Source organism: Acipenser ruthenus, chromosome 16 (assembly GCF_902713425.1).
Source record: "Acipenser ruthenus chromosome 16, fAciRut3.2 maternal haplotype, whole genome shotgun sequence".
In the NCBI taxonomy this organism is placed as follows: domain Eukaryota; kingdom Metazoa; phylum Chordata; class Actinopteri; order Acipenseriformes; family Acipenseridae; genus Acipenser; species Acipenser ruthenus.
The window spans coordinates 15412486-15432662 of record NC_081204.1 but is presented as its reverse complement, the minus strand read 5'-3'; the positions used below and the strand labels follow the sequence as shown (position 1 = coordinate 15432662).

Genomic DNA, 20177 nt, shown 5'->3' with positions numbered 1-20177 from the left:
GATATGAAACTGTAATTTTTTGTGAAGAATCAACAACAAGTGGGACACAATCATGAAGTGGAACGAAATTTATTGGATATTTCAAACTTTTTTAACAAATAAAAAACTGAAAAATTGGGCGTGCAAAATTATTCAGCCCCTTTACTTTCAGTGCAGCAAACTCTCTCCAGAAGTTCAGTGAGGATCTCTGAATGATCCAATGTTGACCTAAATGACTAATGATGATAAATAGAATCCACCTGTGTGTAATCAAGTCTCCGTATAAATGCACCTGCACTGTGATAGTCTCAGAGGTCCGTTTAAAGCGCCGAGAGCATCATGAAGAACAAGGAACACACCAGGCAGGTCCGAGATACTGTTGTGGAGAAGTTTAAAGCCGGATTTGGATACAAAAAGATTTCCCAAGCTTTAAACATCCCAAGGAGCACTGTGCAAGCGATAATATTGAAATGGAAGGAGTATCAGACCACTGCAAATCTACCAAGACCTGGCCGTCCCTCTAAACTTTCAGCTCATACAAGGAGAAGACTGATCAGAGATGCAGCCAAGAGGCCCATGATCACTCTGGATGAACTGCAGAGATCTACAGCTGAGGTGGGAGACTCTGTCCATAGGACAACAATCAGTCATATACTGCACAAATCTGGCCTTTATGGAAGAGTGGCAAGAAGAAAGCCATTTCTTAAAGATATCCATAAAAAGTGTTGTTTACAGTTTGCCACAAGCCACCTGGGAGACACACCAAACATGTGGAAGAAGGTGCTCTGGTCAGATGAAACCAAAATCGAACTTTTTGGCAACAATGCAAAACGTTATGTTTGGCGTAAAAGCAACACAGCTCATCACCCTGAACACACCATCCCCACTGTCAAACATGGTGGTGGCAGCATCATGGTTTGGGCCTGCTTTTCTTCAGCAGGGACAGGGAAGATGGTTAAAATTGATGGGAAGATGGATGGAGCCAAATACAGGACCATTCTGGAAGAAAACCTGATGGAGTCTGCAAAAGACCTGAGACTGGGACGGAGATTTGTCTTCCAACAAGACAATGATCCAAAACATAAAGCAAAATCTACAATGGAATGGTTCACAAATAAACATATCCAGGTGTTAGAATGGCCAAGTCAAAGTCCAGACCTGAATCCAATCGAGAATCTGTGGAAAGAACTGAAAACTGCTGTTCACAAATGCTCTCCATCCAACCTCACTGAGCTCGAGCTGTTTTGCAAGGAGGAATGGGCAAAAATTTCAGTCTCTCGGATGTGCAAAACTGATAGAGACATACCCCAAGCGACTTACAGCTGTAATCGCAGCAAAAGGTGGCGCTACAAAGTATTAACTTAAGGGGGCTGAATAATTTTGCACGCCCAATTTTTCAGTTTTTTATTTGTTAAAAAAGTTTGAAATATCCAATAAATTTCGTTCCACTTCATGATTGTGTCCCCCTTGTTGTTGATTCTTCACAAAAAATTACAGTTTCATATCTTTATGTTTGAAGCCTGAAATGTGGCAAAAGGTCGCAAAGTTCAAGGGGGCCGAATACTTTCGCAAGGCACTCTATATATATATATATATATATATATATATATATAAGGACGTTAGTAGGTTCGTGTTGCTGTGGGGCCATGAACAGGTTTAAGTTCAACACCTCTAAATAAAATGTTGTTACTGTTATTAAGCACTCGTAATAAGCTGAAGCAGTGGTATTTCAAAATAGCAGAAGCCTGTTTTACTTTAGTGAAGTAGGCTAAAATGTTTTTATTCTTAGTATTATTAAAAGCGTGCCGTTGCTCTTTATTGAAATACATTTTCAGCTTTCATATTGAAGCTTGTTCTGTAGGTGAATCGTTCAATCAAACCAAGTAGGAATTTGCTTGCACCGTTAAGCTCATTTGTGTATAAAAAACGACAATAGTGCCATCTTACTTTAACGGCAAGCACTGGCAGCCCATGTTAAAGATAATAATGTACCCAATCCGAAGCATGTGTAAAACGTTCCTGAATATTTAAAGTAAAAAATGTAAATATTTTAAAACTAGCAAGAAACGACTTGGTTGCACTTGCAGCAGTTACATTATTGTTTTAAGTGATTTTATTACGTGCAAACCTTGCCCTCTAACTCAATGGACCATATTTAGAAGCAAGCACAAAGTCAAAGACGCAGTTTCTTAGAGGAATAAGACAATTTTAATGGTATTATTGAATCCCTCCAGCGTATGTAGTTCGGCTACAATAACGGACAAAATTCTTGTATAGAATTAACTCATTTGTTTAATTACAGGCTTATTCAGGAAAACACAAACACGTTCATCTACTCTGATGCATCTCTAATTCCCGCGGAAACTGTGCGTGTGCGTAACTACATCACGCAGCTGTTGAACATGAACATAGCCCCTCCCCTTGCAAGTCACAGCACATTTGATACATCACACCCCTTCCCCCAAGTTCACATAGTCCTCCAGTCTTTTGGGTAACATATGCCGACGACGGGGTCGTCCAGCTGGAGTTGCAGGGTAGTCTGGAACATCTATTTGAAACGGCTGCGTGGGTCGTGAAATTGGAGGGCTACCGACATCCTCAGTCGGAGATGGCATTATTGGGTTTAAACCAGTCACTGGCAAAGGCTCTTGCATCGCCTGAGACTCCTGGCTTGACGGCTCTGGAACTGCCTGGGTTTGCAGTGATGAAACAACGGCGACAGGTGTTCGGTCTCTCAGCTGGTCCACATGGCGGCGATGAATCTGGCCATCTGGCGTCTGAGCCTTGTGGGACACAGGTCCGGTAACACCCACAATAGTTGCAGGGATTCACTTCGGACCAGCAGAATAATTTCTCATGTGAACTTCGTCCTGAGGGTGAAAAGAGCGCAATCGGCCCAGGCTCTGCCGCGCAGCTCCATCTTGCTTGTGTTGCATATCGGTATACAAATCAGGATGTAGACGGTCTAGGGCAGTTTTCAGTTTCCTATTCATCAACAACTCAGCAGGACTCTTCCCAGTTGTTGAATGCGGTGTGGTGTGTTGAGCCAGTAAGAATCTTGCTAAGCGGGTTGGCCAGTCACCCACTGAGATTCTCTTAAGTGCCTCTTTTGTTGTCTGAACCATACGCTCAGCTTGCCCATTTGATGAGGGGTGATAGGGTGCCACCGTCACGTGTCGGATTGAGTTGCGTTGAACAAACTCCTTGAATTCAGCCGACGTAAAGGCAGTGCCATTGTCAGACACTAGTACATCAGGCAGGCCATGTGTTGCAAATAGTTGTCTCAACCGGCCAATTACAGCACTTGATGAAATGGAGCTCATAATTTTGACTTCTAACCATTTAGAGTGGGAGTCCACCACAATCAGGACCGTCTTCCCTTGAAAAGGTCCAGCAAAATCGATATGCAGTCGTGACCATGGATTAGCGGTCCATTCCCATGGATGTAATGGAGCTTTTAGTGGAGCATGACGTGTCTCTTGACAGGTTGCGCAACTTTTCACCACTTCCTCCACCTGGGCATCCAATCCTGGCCACCACACGTAGCTTCTTGCTAGTGCCTTCATGTGCACGATTCCCGGATGCGCAGCGTGCAGCATAGTAAGAACCTCTTACACCTTACCACACGACTCCCCCACAGGACACAGTTCTTGTGAGTTGACAATTCATGTCTACGTCGAATGAAAGGTGCAAAGTTATTCTCTTGACAATCTTCAGGCCAACCATGCAAGATCCAATGCAACACTCTGGACAAGACAGGGTCTTTCACTGTTAGTGTAGCAATTTGTGTAGCATGCAATGGTGCTTCAGGAACCATCTCTAACAATAACACTTCCAGTGGAGGTGGTACCTCTGACTCTGCAGTGTTCAATGGCAGGCGGCTAAGTGCATCAGCGTTGGCCAACTGTTTCCCTGGCCTGTAACATAACTCATAGTCATAAGCTCCCAGTATCAGACTCCATCTTAGCATGCGTGGTGACAGAACTTGTGGTATCGGCTTTGTGTGGTGCAACAGTCCAAGAAGTGGCTTATGATCTGTGTAGATCACGAAATGACGGCCAAACAGGTACTGGTGAAATTTTTTAACAGCAAAAACCACAGCCAGTGCCTCCTTGTCGATTTGGGTGTAATATCTTTCAGTGAGGGTTAGTGTTCTGGATGCGAAGCTAATTGGAGCTTCCTTCCCCTCAGGGACCGTATGAGCCAGCAATGCCCCTACTCCATATGGCGAAGCATCACACACAAGCACCAAAGGCTTCTTCTCATCATAGTGGGCCAAGATATCATCGGCCTGCAGCAACTGCTTTGCCCTGACATAAGCCTCTTCATGTTTAGCTTTCCATTCCCATTTAACTGACTGGTCAAGAAGCCAATGCAATGGTTCTAGAATGGTAGCCTTGTTACACAAAAAGCAATTATAAAAATTCAAAAGTCCCAGAAATGCTTGGAGTTCCGTCTTGTTCCTAGGTGCTGGAGCGTCCTGAATAGCCCTCACCTTTTCATTGGTTGGGTGGATTCCGTGCTGATCTACACAAAATCCTAGAAACTTCACTTGTTTTACTGCAAAATAGCATTTCTCCTTCTGCAGGCGCAGCCCAGCATGGGCAAATCGCTGTAGAACTTCCTGCAGACGTTCATCATGTTCTGCTTGTGTTCTGCCAGAGATAAGTATGTCATCTAGATAGGGCTTTACACCTGGAATCCCAGCCAGTAGAGTGTCCATGAATCGTTGAAATATGGCTACTGCAGTTGAAACACCAAACTGCAACCGCAGTGCGCGAAAAAGTCCCTTATGTGTGTTGACCGTTAATAGCTCAGCTGATGTCTCATCAAGAACTAGCTGCTGATACGCTTGTTTGAGGTCTAATTTGGTAAAAATGCTCCTCCAGCAAGTGACGCAAACAGTTCAGCTAGTGTTGACAGGGGATAGGTATCAGATTTAACTGCTGTGTTTACAGTGCAACGATAATCCCCACAGAGACGTAGGCTACCGTCTTTCTTCATGACGGGCACTATGGGTGTGGCCCACCTGGAATGTTTCACTGGCTGGAACACTCCTTGCTCCACAAGTTGTTCTAGTGCTTCATCTACCTTGGGGCGCAGTGCAAATGGAACAGGGTGTGCTTTCAAGAACTTGGGAGCGACGGTAGGGTCCACTTCAATTGTGACTGGCGGCCCACGGCAGGCTCCCAGTTCCTCCTTGAAAACGCTGCTATACTTCTCCAAGATCGTTGACACAGATTGTTGCTGTACCTGGTGTACTCCACTAACTGAGATATCCAGAGCATCAAACCAATCGCGGCCCAGCAGACTTGTTCCATGACCCTTGATCACCAATAGGGGCAAGTGGTTTCTTGCTTCATTGTATTGAACATCCACTTGCATGCTACCTATTACTTTGAGTGGTGTCAGTGACCATTGTCGCATAGTAGAGTTGTTCTTGCTCAGTTTTGGTGGTTTGCTTGGCCATAACTGCTGATACGTATCGTCACTAATAAGTGAACACGATGAACCAGAGTCAATTTCCATCCTGTGTTTCACTCCATTTAAGATCACTTCAGCGTAGAAAGGCGGTTTTGTTTGTAGCGTTGTGCCTTTGTTCACATTGTGAATGACGTTCTCTTGTGTTTCATCCAATCCGACAGCATGAGTCTGCTGTGCAGGTGTTGTTTCTGCTTTTGAGGCTCGCTTAGTTGACTTCAACTTTGTCATACAGACACGGGCAATATGCCCTCTTTTTTTGCAAAAGTTACAGTCAGCATTTACAAAACGGCATTCAGTGGACTTATGGCCACCCCCACAGCGAAAACAAGGCTTGCTGGCTTCCCATGTCTTCTCAGGCCTCTGAAAGCTCTGGTCCCCCCTTTTCGAGGTGCTCTGCCTTGTTTGGTAAACCTCGGCTGATGCAGATGAATCAGTTACAGATGCAGGGCGCAGCATGCGTGCATGTATCAATGCAGTTTCAGCTGCCAGTGCTTTGTCTTCAGCCATTTTGAATGTCAAGGCAGGTTCGGACAGCAGCCGACGTTGTAGGGCTGCATCCTGCACGCCGCAAACTACTCTGTCACGCAGCATGTTCTCCAGCTGGTCTCCAAATTCACAATGCACTGACAATCGGCGCAATCGGCAATATAACTTGCAGTGTTTTGGTTTGGTTGTTGATAGCATTTATAAAAATGAAAACGCTGCACAATTGCAGATGGCTTGGGGTTTAGGTGGCGTTGCAAGCAACCCACGAACTCTTCATAGGACACCTCAGTAGGCAACTTTGGCGCTACCAGTGAACGTATCATTGAATAGGTGGCGGGGCCACACACACTCAGCAGCACAGAACGTTTCTTCTCTGCATCTTCAATACCATTTGCATCAAAAAAACATCCCAATCTCTCAGCATATTCTTGCCATGAGTTTTTTTTTCCATATTAAACTCTTCTATACGTCCCAGTGTTGACATGTTTACAGTTACTACGGCGTGTATTGTAAATATAACAAAACAAAAAACTACCGCACTCTATCGCGAGAACACGGGATGCCAAAAGAAAATTGTATACAAAAAAAGTCTCGCTTCACATACACATTATATGTAATGCATTTATTTAACTCACAGTTCTTAGGTGGATTCAGTGGCTGGAGATTTCTTTGGTCTTGTTTTGTTTTTTCGTCGGATTCACTGAATGAATGTACTCTCGCTGCTTGCACAGCCGTCTGGGCGGGAAAAGGCTTTTCTGTTCTTCTCTTTTTTTTTTTTTTTTTTTAACAAAAAAAGAAATCCCATCTCGTCGCCAGTATTGAATCCCTCCAGCGTATGTAGTTCGGCTACAATAACGGACACAATTCTTGTATAGAATTAACTCGTTGTTTAATTACAGGCTTATTCAGGAAACACAAACACGTTCATCTACTCTGATGCATCTCTAATTCCCCCGGAAACTGTGCGTGTGCGTAACTACATCACGCAGCTGTTGAACATGAACATAGCCCCTCCCCTTGCAAGTCACAGCACATTTGATACATCATGATTTCCATTACACGAGAGTAGATGTTAAAACTTCATGCTGATTTGAACTCGGCTCTCACCAAGATAAGCACCAACTAAGACGTAGCTTTACAGTAAACTAATGTGATCCATATGTGTCTCCCTCCATTTACGTTTCCTTCCATATGATGATGTAGATATCCTTCTGTCTGGTGTTAATGGCTGAAGTGTAATGCTGGCTCCAGGGATCAGCTTATTTTGCCTCCCTGGCGCATCAGCACACACAACGGCTGCGATGCTGGCTCCGGGGATCAACCAAAGTGCGGCCTCCCCAGCGCATCAGCATGACAACCGTCTGGATTGAGCTAAGTAGGGTACATCTCTGGGGTTTTCAAGTGGGCACCTTCCATCCTCAGTGTTTCGTCGACTAGCCCACGACACCTCAAGAGGGCTCGACGGTGATTCTGGCGTCCCAGCATCACCCCCCTCCGTCCCCCACTCAACTCAGCCCAGCTTACTTACCTGTCCCCAGCCAGAATCTTTCCGTCTCAACCACAGCCAGTTGCTGCTCCTCTCTGCTGCTTCAGATAAGTTCTTCACTGTGCGACGCAACTCTTGGCCACTGAATCCGACGTCTCTGAGAAACCGGGTTGTAGAGTGTGCCACAAATCCTCGACAACCCACTTCCACTGGGTAAACCCGAACTCTCCATCCTCGCTGTTCCGCTTCAGTGGCTAGTTGAGCATACCGCAGTTTCTTCCTCTCATACGCCTCATCTACAGCATCCTCCCATGGCACTGTTAACTCTACCAGGTGAACAAGGCGTGCTGATCCAGACCACAAGACAATATCTGGTCGAAGGTTAGTGGTGGCAATCTCAGGTGGAAAAATAAGCCGTTGACCAACATCTGCCAGCATATTCCAGTCTCTAGCAGCTTCCAGTTGTCCTGGGTGAGGATTGGTTTTAACACCTTTTCTTGGTGGTTGCTCTCCTGGGCGGAGGAATGTTGTCTTTTGTGTGTAATGTTTTGATGGAACAGGTGGCAACTTATTGGTCATGTTATAAAACAAGAAACAACTCTTGACTGGTCCTTCATTGTTTTAATAAGCAAAAAAAAGTATTTGCATTTGCTTCAGAATTAAGTCTTTTTTTTTTTTAAATATAGTAAACCAGCGCTTCTGACATGGCAAGTATTTTGAAATTTGACAAATTACTTAGAGAATACTTAGCTTCAAAAGAGCAGCACCTGCTTTTCTTTGTTTGTTTAACACTTTCCTTTAACAAGCTGCATGTGGGAATTCTAGGTGCAGCACTGTGCAGAGATGCCATTGGTACTGACTGTGCCATTTGATGCTACTTACATGTATTTGGAATTAATGCATGCTCAGTAAAGTACATAATGAACATTTTATGCTGAAAAACCTGCACAATTTTGTCAGTTTGCAATTACTAAAACCGTAACTTTACCACAGCAACGTTTGCTTGATTTCTTAGAGTTTCTTAATTGTAAATAAATAAATAAATAACTGAATAAGAAAGTTTATGGTCCAGAGCGTATCTATAGTGAGTATAATTGATTATTGTTGTTATACAGTTCAATTAACTGTTAATGCAAAAGCTTTATTTTTTACAGTTTGTTATTAGTTATCAACATTGGAAATGATGTAAAACTCCTTAAATTAGGTCTTTGAAAATTGTCAAAATGGTTTTTGAAGGTCCTTGAAAAGTCCTTGTAATTTGTATCTGAAAAACGGATGAACCCTTAGGACATCTGATCGAGTTAAGTAAAGATTGTGTATGATGTTTTTTTTTATCAAATTTATATTGTGGGACATTGGGCATATATGTAAAAGGTTTGATGAGTAATATTTCAAAAACGATGTTTGTTAACGAGTCTCATGTGCGATTTTATCCGGTTGATCCATCTGGTAAAAGGACAAGTTGTAAGTGAAGTCATTTCTGAATTTCTTTACCAAGTCAAGTTCAAATTTGCTTCTGAAAGTGGTCCATAATGGCTCAGAATGCATCTGAAAGCATGTACAACCCCAGACTCTCTGCCAAAAAATTAATTTTGATACAGACGTTTCAGTAAAAATGATCATTTGGCCACTTTCACTGAGAGCGTAGTTTGAACATGTTTATGCCGGTCATTTGAACATGTGTGTGGACTGGCATGAGCCTGCTGATCTCCCATTGAACAATGCCATCAATTTATTTTCACAAAGCAATGTTACCCAACATCACAAGTAGCCTTCATCATTATCATCAAGCCTTTAGCCATCAGAATGTCTCCAGTTGTTCTTTATTTTAACACAGGATGACTGGCCTTTATTTTCAGATGCACAGGCAAAGATACAATTTCAATTATTTTCAGGAGGTTAGTTTTTAAAAAATTTATTTCCCGATGCCTGCATGCAGGTTAGTTTTTTTATTTTCCGATGCCTGCAATATGGTGTGACTATTCCACCTTAGGACAGGTGTCATTGCGAGCATAGACGCTGAGGCGCAGCTCCGCATATGTGTAGATGTACTGCCTACGTAGTTGCGTTATGACGTAAGTCCTACTGCCGAGAATCCTCCCTCGCGACGGCTTGGGTACACTGTTCCCATACCTTGATGGTTATTTTCGACTTGAAAGGGAACGATAGGTTGCGGATGCAACCCCGGTTCCCTGAAAGAGAAAATAACCATCAAGCCGCGAGGTCGCTCCGGAGGCCTTCACGGCCTGAAGGGCAAAAGAGGAAGTGACTCTCCGTACGTTGCGTATAGTAAGCTCCCAGGGGGGCGGGCTTACACGGCAGCTTGCGCGGAGGCCTATCCACAGCTTTGACATAAAGCTCAGCCAATCCCTACTGCCTGACGGCAATGTCCCATACCTTGATGGTTATTTTCTCTTTCAGTGGGCTGTGTTTTCTTTCGTTTTCTTGCCATTCTGTAAACAGTGCTTTTTAGGCTTTTGTAATATTAACTAATTGTTAAACGCTATGTGTTTAAGATCTCAACACTAGGAGGACCTCAAGGTATGCAAAAAATACACAGATTCAATCTATCAATTTTAGCGGGTGAATTTGTGGATTTTTTTGGTGTGGTCTCAGTTATTTTAACATTCCACATATATTTCACCTTTTTTAACCTTCCATATTCCCTGACGCGTGTCGTGTGACAAATAGAAATATTGTTAAAATACACGTAGCTAAAAATATGAACTGTAAAAGTGTTTCAAGCATGTTTCGTCTACTTAAACAAATGTGAGATTAATTTGTTAAATAAAACTAAATAAACAAACGTTCCAGTTAAGGTAAATGTGGATCTGCCAAATAATATTTAGCTAAAGTTTAGATTCCACACAGATTCAATCTATCAATTTTAGCGGGTGAATTTGTGGATTTTTTTGGTGTGGTCTCAGTTATTTTAACATTCCACATATATTTCACCTTTTTTAACCTTCCATATTCCCTGACGCGTGTCGTGTGACAAATAGAAATATTGTTAAAATACACGTAGCTAAAAATATGAACTGTAAAAGTGTTTCAAGCATGTTTCGTCTACTTAAACAAATGTGAGATTAATTTGTTAAATAAAACTAAATAAACAAACGTTCCAGTTAAGGTAAATGTGGATCTGCCAAATAATATTTAGCTAAAGTTTAGATTCCACACAGATTCAATCTATCAATTTTAGCGGGTGAATTTGTGGATTTTTTTGGTGTGGTCTCAGTTATTTTAACATTCCACATATATTTCACCTTTTTTAACCTTCCATATTCCCTGACGCGTGTCGTGTGACAAATAGAAATATTGTTAAAATACACGTAGCTAAAAATATGAACTGTAAAAGTGTTTCAAGCATGTTTCGTCTACTTAAACAAATGTGAGATTAATTTGTTAAATAAAACTAAATAAACAAACGTTCCAGTTAAGGTAAATGTGGATCTGCCAAATAATATTTAGCTAAAGTTTAGATTCCACACTATTCGGCCAGCTGGTCAGCTCTTCTCCGGCACCAGCCCCAGCTCGCGTTTGGCGCTTCTTGCTCTGATGAGCTCGAGAGTGTCAACGGCTCTTATTTTTTCGTGAGGTAAAGTAAAGTAATCTCTTGTCTGTCTCAGGTAAGTCGTATATCTGCTCTTAAGATAATTTTCAACTAATGTTCTTACATGTAATAATAAAAAACATAGCAGTGTTATTTATTTTTTATTGCAGTTGGCACCAAAAGAAAATTCAATTTAAGAAGACCTGAGGTAGGTTAATTCACTTGTCACTTTTGTCAAAGTAGACTATTTCAGGTTTCATAATATGTCAGATGTATCTTGCATATATGTAACATCTTGCCAATAGGGCAAGGGCAATATAAACTAAAACCTGGGGGAGGTTATAACCCAGGCAAAAAGTTACAGTATATGTACTTTACATACACTATCACATCTGTTCCGGATGATTTGATTCTTATAAGCGATTGATTTTTAAAAGTGGACCGATATGATTACAATTAGCAAAAGCGTGCATCAACAGTTTAACTACAATATAGAAATGTCAATGGTGCTCAATCACTGAGGACAACACATCAAAACAAGTCCTCATGGGTAAGCATCTTACATGATCATGATTATGATTGCTCTCACCATGCTGCTATGCAATTCCCCTTCCTCTACATGCATATCACAAAATAATAGTGCTGTACTCACTATGTATTAATGAATCTCTATTCACTTTACTAAAACACATTTTCACTAACAGAGAACACAAAAAATACCTCTACAATACAGTTGCGCATCTTTCTTTTTCCTGCGATGTCGACACACATAAGCTGTACGACTTGCTGTTTTTTTACTGGGAGTCACTGTGGACCAGGGATTATACTGTTCATGCTGTGTATGTGCCTAATCACACGAAATGTGATCAAATTCAAATTAAAAAACAGCTTTATTGGTTGTACATGTCATCACGCTTGATACAGTATCGTATTACATGCAGCCAATTTCCCCCTAAATTATTCTTATAAGCAGATTGCTTGATTCTTACAAGCGGAGTATTTTAGCATGGTTAGTATAGGAATGATTTTGTCCCAGTGGTTTTGATCACTATATGTAGTTGATTCTTATATCAGTAATTCTTATAATCTCACTGTGATGGGGTGCCAGCTCGCCCCTATAATTTGTGTTGTTATTATTGTTATTTTGTTGTTTTCATTGTGTTTTATTAGAATTCTTGTTTGGTTTGGATTGGCAGGGAGGGGGTTAAATTCCTCCCTGTGAAAATACATGTGAGAATGTGGCTGGAACCTTAATTGTTAATTATTGGTAATTTTTTCTCCAGCCACAGACTATAAAAGACACCTGTAACCCTTTGTCTGAGAGTGTGGTTTGGAGTGGTTTTGTTTGAAGAGACACAGAGTAAGTGGTGTCTGTAGAAATACTTGTTTAATTTGATTTATTTTGTCCAGTGTTTTGTTGAAAGCCTTTGTTTCATGTTTAAACCTTTTGTTTGGCCCTTGTGCCTTTTTATTTGTGTTTTTGTCAATTAAAGTATTATTATTTCACTGCATTTTCTGACTCTGAGTCTTCCCTCTGCGGCTATCCTGCCACATGTGGTGTTCGTAGTGGGATAGCGCCCCCTGGAGACTCAGAGCAGAAGTGCAGTTTTGTTTTTGAAAAAAAAAAAAAACAAATTAAACAAGTATTTCTACAGACAACACTTACTCTGTGTCTCTTCGAACAAAACCATTAGCAATCGAGTCTCGCTACAGCTGCATAAACGATGCAGTGTTCCACTCACTCGGGGTTGGGTGTTCGGTGAGTGGAGAACGGGAGAGAGTTAGGAGAAAAAAAGACGGACAATTGCTATGTGTGCTGGAACACCAGCACAATACTTGTGTGTTCCATGTCTGTTTGTTTTGTTTGTCTTTGGAAGAATGTGTTCCTCTCATCCAAGATGTGGACATCTTTACTGCCATATTGGTGTACCCAGGCTGTACACTGACAATGAAAAGTATAGGATTGGTAGGTTTATAATTATATAAATAAAATGATGAATCACAAATCCCTTCCTGGAGTGTCCCCCTGTCCAGTAAGCTCTACAAAAGATAATAGATGTGGGGAGGGCCTGGGGCTTCAGCAGGGCAGGATGAGATTATACCACAGGTCTGCTGAAAGGCACAGCCTCATAGCTGTGTTTTACACAGTGACACACCTCAGTTTGATCGCAGCCTCAAACAGGAAATCCTGAGGTTTCACTGATCAGGCTTTTGCTTTCAGGAAGTAAAACTAACTTTGAAAATCCTTTGAGGAGACACCATTGTATTCTTCTAAATCCTGCTGCAGGTAATAAAGATCCTTTAGCTGCTTTTGTTTGAAATTTGTGATTGTGTTCATAGTAGCGGTGTGGTTTAGTTTTTTATTCATTAGTTGTCCATAATTGTCTCTGTTAAAGTATATTGTCTGAGGTCTCTGAGGCTGCAAGGTTTCATACGACTATTGTGTTAGAGGATCCTGAAACATTTTAAAACAATAATTAACAGATTCAAGCATTACACAGTTCAATTACATTTACTTAATTTCAGATTCTCTTTTTAAAAGCTGTATCAAAACAGATTTGTGCTTTTGTGTCACTGTTTTAAGATTTGAATCACAAGAGGCTAGAGAGGTTTCATCGTCCTGCTGAGGTAGTAAAGCTGAAACATTTCTATAATAACAGTTTGAATCAGAGATATTTCCATAACCAACTGCATTACACTTCATTTAGATTTATTGTGATTTCAGACGTTTCATTAAAGCCAATTTGTTTTGTGTTGTTATTTGTTTTGTTTTTATTTTTGCTTTTGAAAAGCCAGCATTTCATACTTAAAATCTCAGTGCAAGTGATGAATATTATCTGATTGTGGGCTGTGTTTTCAGTAATAGTGTGATTAATAGTGGTAATAACTATGGATATATATTTACTATGGATATATATTTACATAGCCTAGTGCATTTCACTTCAGTTAAATTTAGTTTAAGCACAAAGGTTTGTTGTTGTTTTATATGAGTTGTGTTATCAATATCATGACAGTTCTGTGCAGGGCAACCTTTGTTTTCGCTGTTCTCCTGATGGATAAACAGCTATTTTAACATAAATAATTTAACCATATTATTATTATTATTATTATTATTATTATTATTATTATTATTATTATTATTATTATTATTATTATTATTGTATAATACCAGGGTATAGGGGTATTGGGTACAACAATTAAAGAGGGAACTGCATTGTGAGAACAGTCATTTACAATTTTAATATATTTATGTTGGATGGATACACTGCAGGCATCTTATTGAATTACCTCTTACAAGTCAAAGACAGAGTTGTGCTACCAAACATAGCAGCTCTTCCACACAGCCCCAGATAGTAATATTGTCAGAGATTATCATTTACGAAAGGGCACGAAATTGAAATGTATCACGCGTTTAGAGGAATAAGGCTGTCGTGGACGATAAATGTTAATGTCCATGACCACGTTGATATAAAAATCCCCAGCAGTCCAGGCGTATCTTTTGGTCAGTAGCTTATTATGAAAGGTGGAGGTGCCTTACATTCACCGAAAATGAGCAAACAACAGACACAGCACTCAGAAGCGGACAGGAACAGGCAATGTCAACTGAAACTGCACGCAGACGAGATATAAATTATAGTGGAATTTTAACTACCTGGCTGTAGCCTATGTTGTTTTTTGTAGTAACCAATTAATAAATACATTGGCTTGGTAGTTTTTGACATTAAATCCAAAGAACTTGCCTTCAATGTAAAAAGCGTTGATAACAAATGAAATAGATCTGTAACCTTTTAACCTAATGTAACCTCAAATTTCAGAATTTTGATCACACACATTCCATGTTTGTGTCTTAGGAGAACACATTTTCCTTTGTCTTGAGGTCTGCAAACTGCAAGTTCACACTGTCAGCAACATTTGTCATGAAACTGGCGAGATAAAATGAAGCAATTCTGATAAATTGTCACCTGGTATCTCTGTCTTTTAAACTTTTTATATCATACAATTCAGCTTGCTTACAATTACACATCGTGTGTACACACTTACATTTAACTGATCTAGATTTATATTGTTTACATGAATACCAGCCTTTTCCTGTGCTACCCATTCTCCAATTAATAATGGTATTTTTTCACATTTGCCAAGAGTAACAGCATCTGAACTCACATGCATGGATTTCATTGTGGTGACTACCTGTCAATTTGTAGAACGTGCCACGAGCTACATCAGGAGCACTTTCCAATATGTGTCGGCCATGTCTCGACAGATTTTCTGCAGCAAATAATCCCTTAAATATTTGAAAAGGAACACACTGGATGCCTGAAAAAAGGTTGAGCAATTTGCCATTGGTGTCCACGTAAACAAATGCTGTATTAGGCCACAACATTCCCCACTGTCGCACACACTTTCTGCCAAATGAGTAAGCAGGTGAACATTGTAAGAGCAGTGTTCTTTACCATACATTTCAGAAGCCTGTACAGCAAATGTGACTTTTTCAGCACAGTTAATTTGCTCATCAGTGACAGACGGTGACAGCAAGATGTATATAGCATTCACTAATAGCACCAGTGTGTGTAAAACTTTCCACTTAGTACACCTCTAAGCACAACAGGAGAGTACAACATGCCCTCCATTCTGTTGCTTCCGGTAGGCCTTTTCAGACAGTGGTTTTGGATTATGGCAAACTTCATTAGGAGGTCTGACTTTTTGTAGTTGTAGATCAATGACTTTCATATCTCTTGAAGATATAAAACAAATCTTGATTTGCATTCTTGCTGTCAAACCACATATTAGTGAATTGCCTAAGCACACCTAATCAAACAGAGTGCATATAATCAGGGACAAAACCCTTGATAAGGTCAAATACAGGAAGCAACAGAACAGGATTGGCAACTTCAACTCCCTTTTCATGTTGACCATGAGCAGAAGCTTTCTCTGTGTAAGGAATTGTTTCCTCTTTTGTTCTGAGAGGTGCCATTTCATTTTCAAATGAAGTCACATGTGCATAACCGTTTCCTCTATAAACAAGAGCCACACCCATAAGCACCATTAAACTGTTTGAAAATGTGAACCATAGCATGTGTGACTGCCATTCTATCATCACAATTAAAGGACAATGTAACTTTGTCAGGGTTTTAATTAAAGGACAGTGTAACATTTTCTGTGTTTCCAATAAATGCAGATAAGCTGAAGTCTCTATACTGTTTTCCTGTGTCAATGTCACTTGTAAGGTCATCTGAACTAAAATGTGACCTTAGTGCAGGCTGAATGTTGGGCTGCTGAAGAAGATTTTTAATTTTAATTGATAAAGCCATTACCAGAAAGAAGTTACTATCCTGTAGGCATTGGCTGTGACTTACAACACCATTACACTCGCCCATTTGTCAGGTGGATTCTGCCCTAGAAAAAAAGGCATTCTGGGCAATAATAATGTATGTGGGCACTGTCAGTAAGTTAAAGAAAGTTTTATTAAGATACCACATAGTTTTGGGCCCACAACCTGGAGCAATTACATTTAACACCTCCAGCATGTCCTTTAATGCTACACCAGACACATGATGTTTAAGTGTATGGGCCATCAACATTGCAAGTAACTGTCCTTTTGTGATGTTTGATCCTTCATAAATAGGGTTGTCTGCATCAAAAGATGTTGCATCAAACAGACATTCCTGAAATAAATAGGAAAATGATTATTTATTAATATAGCAAATGTCTTTAGTGAATCAAACAAATAAGCAATGTCATTATTATAATTTTACAGAGATGTATACAGAAGTGTATGTATCAATGATATGAACAAATAGTGATTGTTTTTAAGTTGATTACATTACTTTTATTTTATATGTCCAATTTAAAAATCAGGCAGAAACATTGTGGAATTGAAAGTCTATATATATTAAAGGGATAAAAACAAAGGGCTTAAAACTTGTTTGCTGTTAAAATATCCGTATAATCACATCTTTACATAAATATATTAGCCACCTAGAGACATCATAAACCCTTTCTTTACAACACAAAGGCCATTTTCATGTCTTGCAGGTCTTATGAAAGCTACATGTCAGGAATAAAAATAATACATACATTTTGTAGGTTGTTTGGTTAGTGCAATCAGTAGTCTCTCCATCATGAATCTGGCCCAAAACATCCTGTCCTTCCTAGAAATAATTGCTAGTGTAAATCTCAGCTGATGACTTTGCTTCTTTTTTCTCCTCCAAAATCACAGACAGCTGCAAACTCTTCCACATCTCGCCTTCTCTCTCACCGACCCCCTGTTCTCTGCCCAATAATAATAATAATAATAAATAGCTATTGGATACTTTATAACATGTTTATCATTGGAGGTGTTCATTTTTTAAAATTGTTTTATTCTTTTTATTATTATTTATTATTATTTGTTTATTTAGCAGACGCCTTTATCCAAGGCGACTCACAGAGACTAGGGTGATTTATGCATCAGCTGCAGAGTCACTTACAAGTGCATCTCACCCGAAAGATGGAGCACAAGGAGGTTAAGTGACTTGCTCAGGGTCACACAATGAGTCAGTGGCTGAGGTGGGATTTGAACTGGGGACCTCTTGGTTACAAGCCCTTTTCTTTAACCACTCGACCACACAGCCTCCTACATTTGAAATAACTTTTTTGTCCAATGTCAGGTATCCAGGTTTATATTACATGCATTTATATGCCTAGTTTACATTTATGGCACAGTACCTGCTGGTTTATCTGCTGAATTGCAATGTCGGTGGTCCTCGATATCACTGAACCTCTGGTCTGCCTCTTCACTGCCACTACTGCACCCATCACTGATGGGATATACAGATGTTTGAACAATGGCTTATAAAAATCATCTCTATCTCAAGCGTTTTGAATTGGGATGGCTGTGCAAAAATAAATAATTTCACCTGCCTTTGAAATTTAAGTTGGATCTTTTAATAAAAACAGATGGAAGGGTAAACTGTTATAGGGTTATATAAATAATGTTATATTGTTAGAATGTATAAAAAGAGGGGACAGGTTCTTGTGCAATGTAATGTGATAGCCATGTGATCCTGGACGGTTGTTTAATTTATTTTTCTCCTCTTTGTTGAAGTTTCTTAACTCTGATGAAATAACTTTGTGGTTCTTGGGACTGTTCCATCAATACTGCGGAGGAAAGTTTTATAGGAAGCAGGTTGTTTTGCAGACATGCTTAATAATTACCGGTATATATTGTAGGTCTCTGTTTACTGGTATATATTGTAGGTCTCTGTTTACTGGTATATATTGTAGGTCTCTGTTTACTAGTATATATTGTAGGTCTCTGTTTACTGGTATATATTGTAGGTCTCTGTTTACTGGTATATATTGTAGGTCTCTGTTTACCGGTATATATTGTAGGTCTCTGTTTACCGGTATATATTGTAGGTCTCTGTTTATTGGTTTATATTGTAGGTCTCTGTTTACCGGTAGACATTGTAGGTCTCTGTTTACCGGTATATATTGTAGGTCTCTGTTTACTGGTATATATTGTAGGTCTCTGTTTACTGGTATATATTGTAGGTCTCTGTTTACTAGTATACATTGTAGGTCTCTGTTTACCGGTATACATTGTAGGTCTCTGTTTACCGGTATATATTGTAGGTCTCTGTTTACTGGTATATATTGTAGGTCTCTGTTTACTGGTATATATTGTAGGTCTCTGTTTACTGGTATATATTGTAGGTCTCTGTTTACCGGTATATATTGTAGGTCTCTGTTTACTGGTATATATTGTAGGTCTCTGTTTACTGGTATATATTGTAGGTCTCTGTTTACTGGTATATATTGTAGGTCTCTGTTTACTGGTATATATTGTAAGTCTCTGTTTACTGGTATATATTGTAGGTCTCTGTTTACTGGTATATATTGTAAGTCTCTGTTTACTGGTATATATTGTAAGTCTCTGTTTACTGGTATACATTGTAGGTCTCTGTTTACCGGTATACATTGTAAGTCTCTGTTTACTGGTATATATTGTAAGTCTCTGTTTACTGGTATATATTGTAAGTCTCTGTTTACTGGTATATATTGTAAGTCTCTGTTTACTGGTATATATTGTAGGTCTCTGTTTACTAGTATATATTGTAGGTCTCTGTTTACTGGTATATATTGTAGGTCTCTGTTTACTGGTATATATTGTAAGTCTCTGTTTACTGGTATATATTGTAAGTCTCTGTTTACTGGTATATATTGTAGGTCTCTGTTTACTGGTATATATTGTAGGTCTCTGTTTACTGGTATATATTGTAGGTCTCTGTTTACTGGTATATATTGTAGGTCTCTGTTTACTGGTATATATTGTAGGTATCTGTCTTTCTGCCTGTCTCTCTCTTCTATAGTTGTATACATACTACACAAGGGCGGAGCTAGGTTTTCATGCCAGTGGGGGCGAGTCTTATGCATCTTCTTCACTGGCACATCCGACCCGTGAGGGCTCGGCACGGTACGGGTACGGGTGGTTCTCCACTGGCTGTAAGCAGACTAAGCAATTGCTTAGGGCCCCGATCAGTTCAAGGGGGGCTCCGATTCAGGGGGATTCTTTTTTTTTTTTTTTTACCAGAACTTTACATTTTTTTAGTCTTACACTCATATCTGTTAATATTAACCGACCAGAAAACAAATATCAATCCACACTTGTCATTTGAGACTTTGTTTTATTTATGTATTTATTTATGTATTTATTTTAAACAAGTAATAGAGATAACTGAGAGTGTTTACGTCCCACCACTGTCAATACTGATTATCTGTGGGAAAAGCCAATCTTATTTGTTACAAAAAAACAACAGAAATGGCTGCCAATAAAATGCCAAGGCACAGACTAAACTTCTTCACGTCTTGAGGTATTATTTAGTTTTTTTGTAAATTAGCAAATAAGTCATACTGCTTTCTTAATACATGAACCTGACCTCCAAATGCATAAATGCAGAAAAGTTAGTAAAAAAAAAAAGTTGCTAGGGTATTAGGTGATCAGAAAAAAATCATGTTGTGTAATTTATAAAATCTATTGTGTCGACTGTGGTCAAGCATGTATTTGTTGGGATGTTTAAAAAAACAACTACGTTTACTGTTTAGAAGCATTTCAAGACAGAATTGTTTGTTTAAAACGATTTTTTAATTTTAATTTAGTGTTGCTAACTTAGTTTGCTATTTACCATATTTACATATTTTTTCAGATTC

At 39.6% G+C, this 20177-nt stretch overlaps 1 protein-coding gene and 1 pseudogene across 4 annotated transcripts in view; one reads left to right on the top strand and one right to left on the bottom strand.

The window, feature by feature from the left end:
• Positions 1-2577: 2577 nt before the first annotated feature.
• LOC117412516 (uncharacterized protein K02A2.6-like) lies at positions 2578-5364 on the bottom strand (annotated as a pseudogene).
• Positions 5365-13144: 7780 nt separating this feature from the next.
• Positions 13145-20177, top strand: part of LOC117412421 (NACHT, LRR and PYD domains-containing protein 3-like) — a 65521-nt gene continuing 58488 nt past the window's right edge. For all 4 annotated transcript variants that reach the window (XR_009307470.1, XM_058988897.1, XM_058988896.1 and 1 more), the window contains exon 1: positions 13145-13275. The gene's annotated coding sequence lies outside the window, so the exon portion shown is untranslated. The remainder of the gene's footprint in view (positions 13276-20177) is intronic.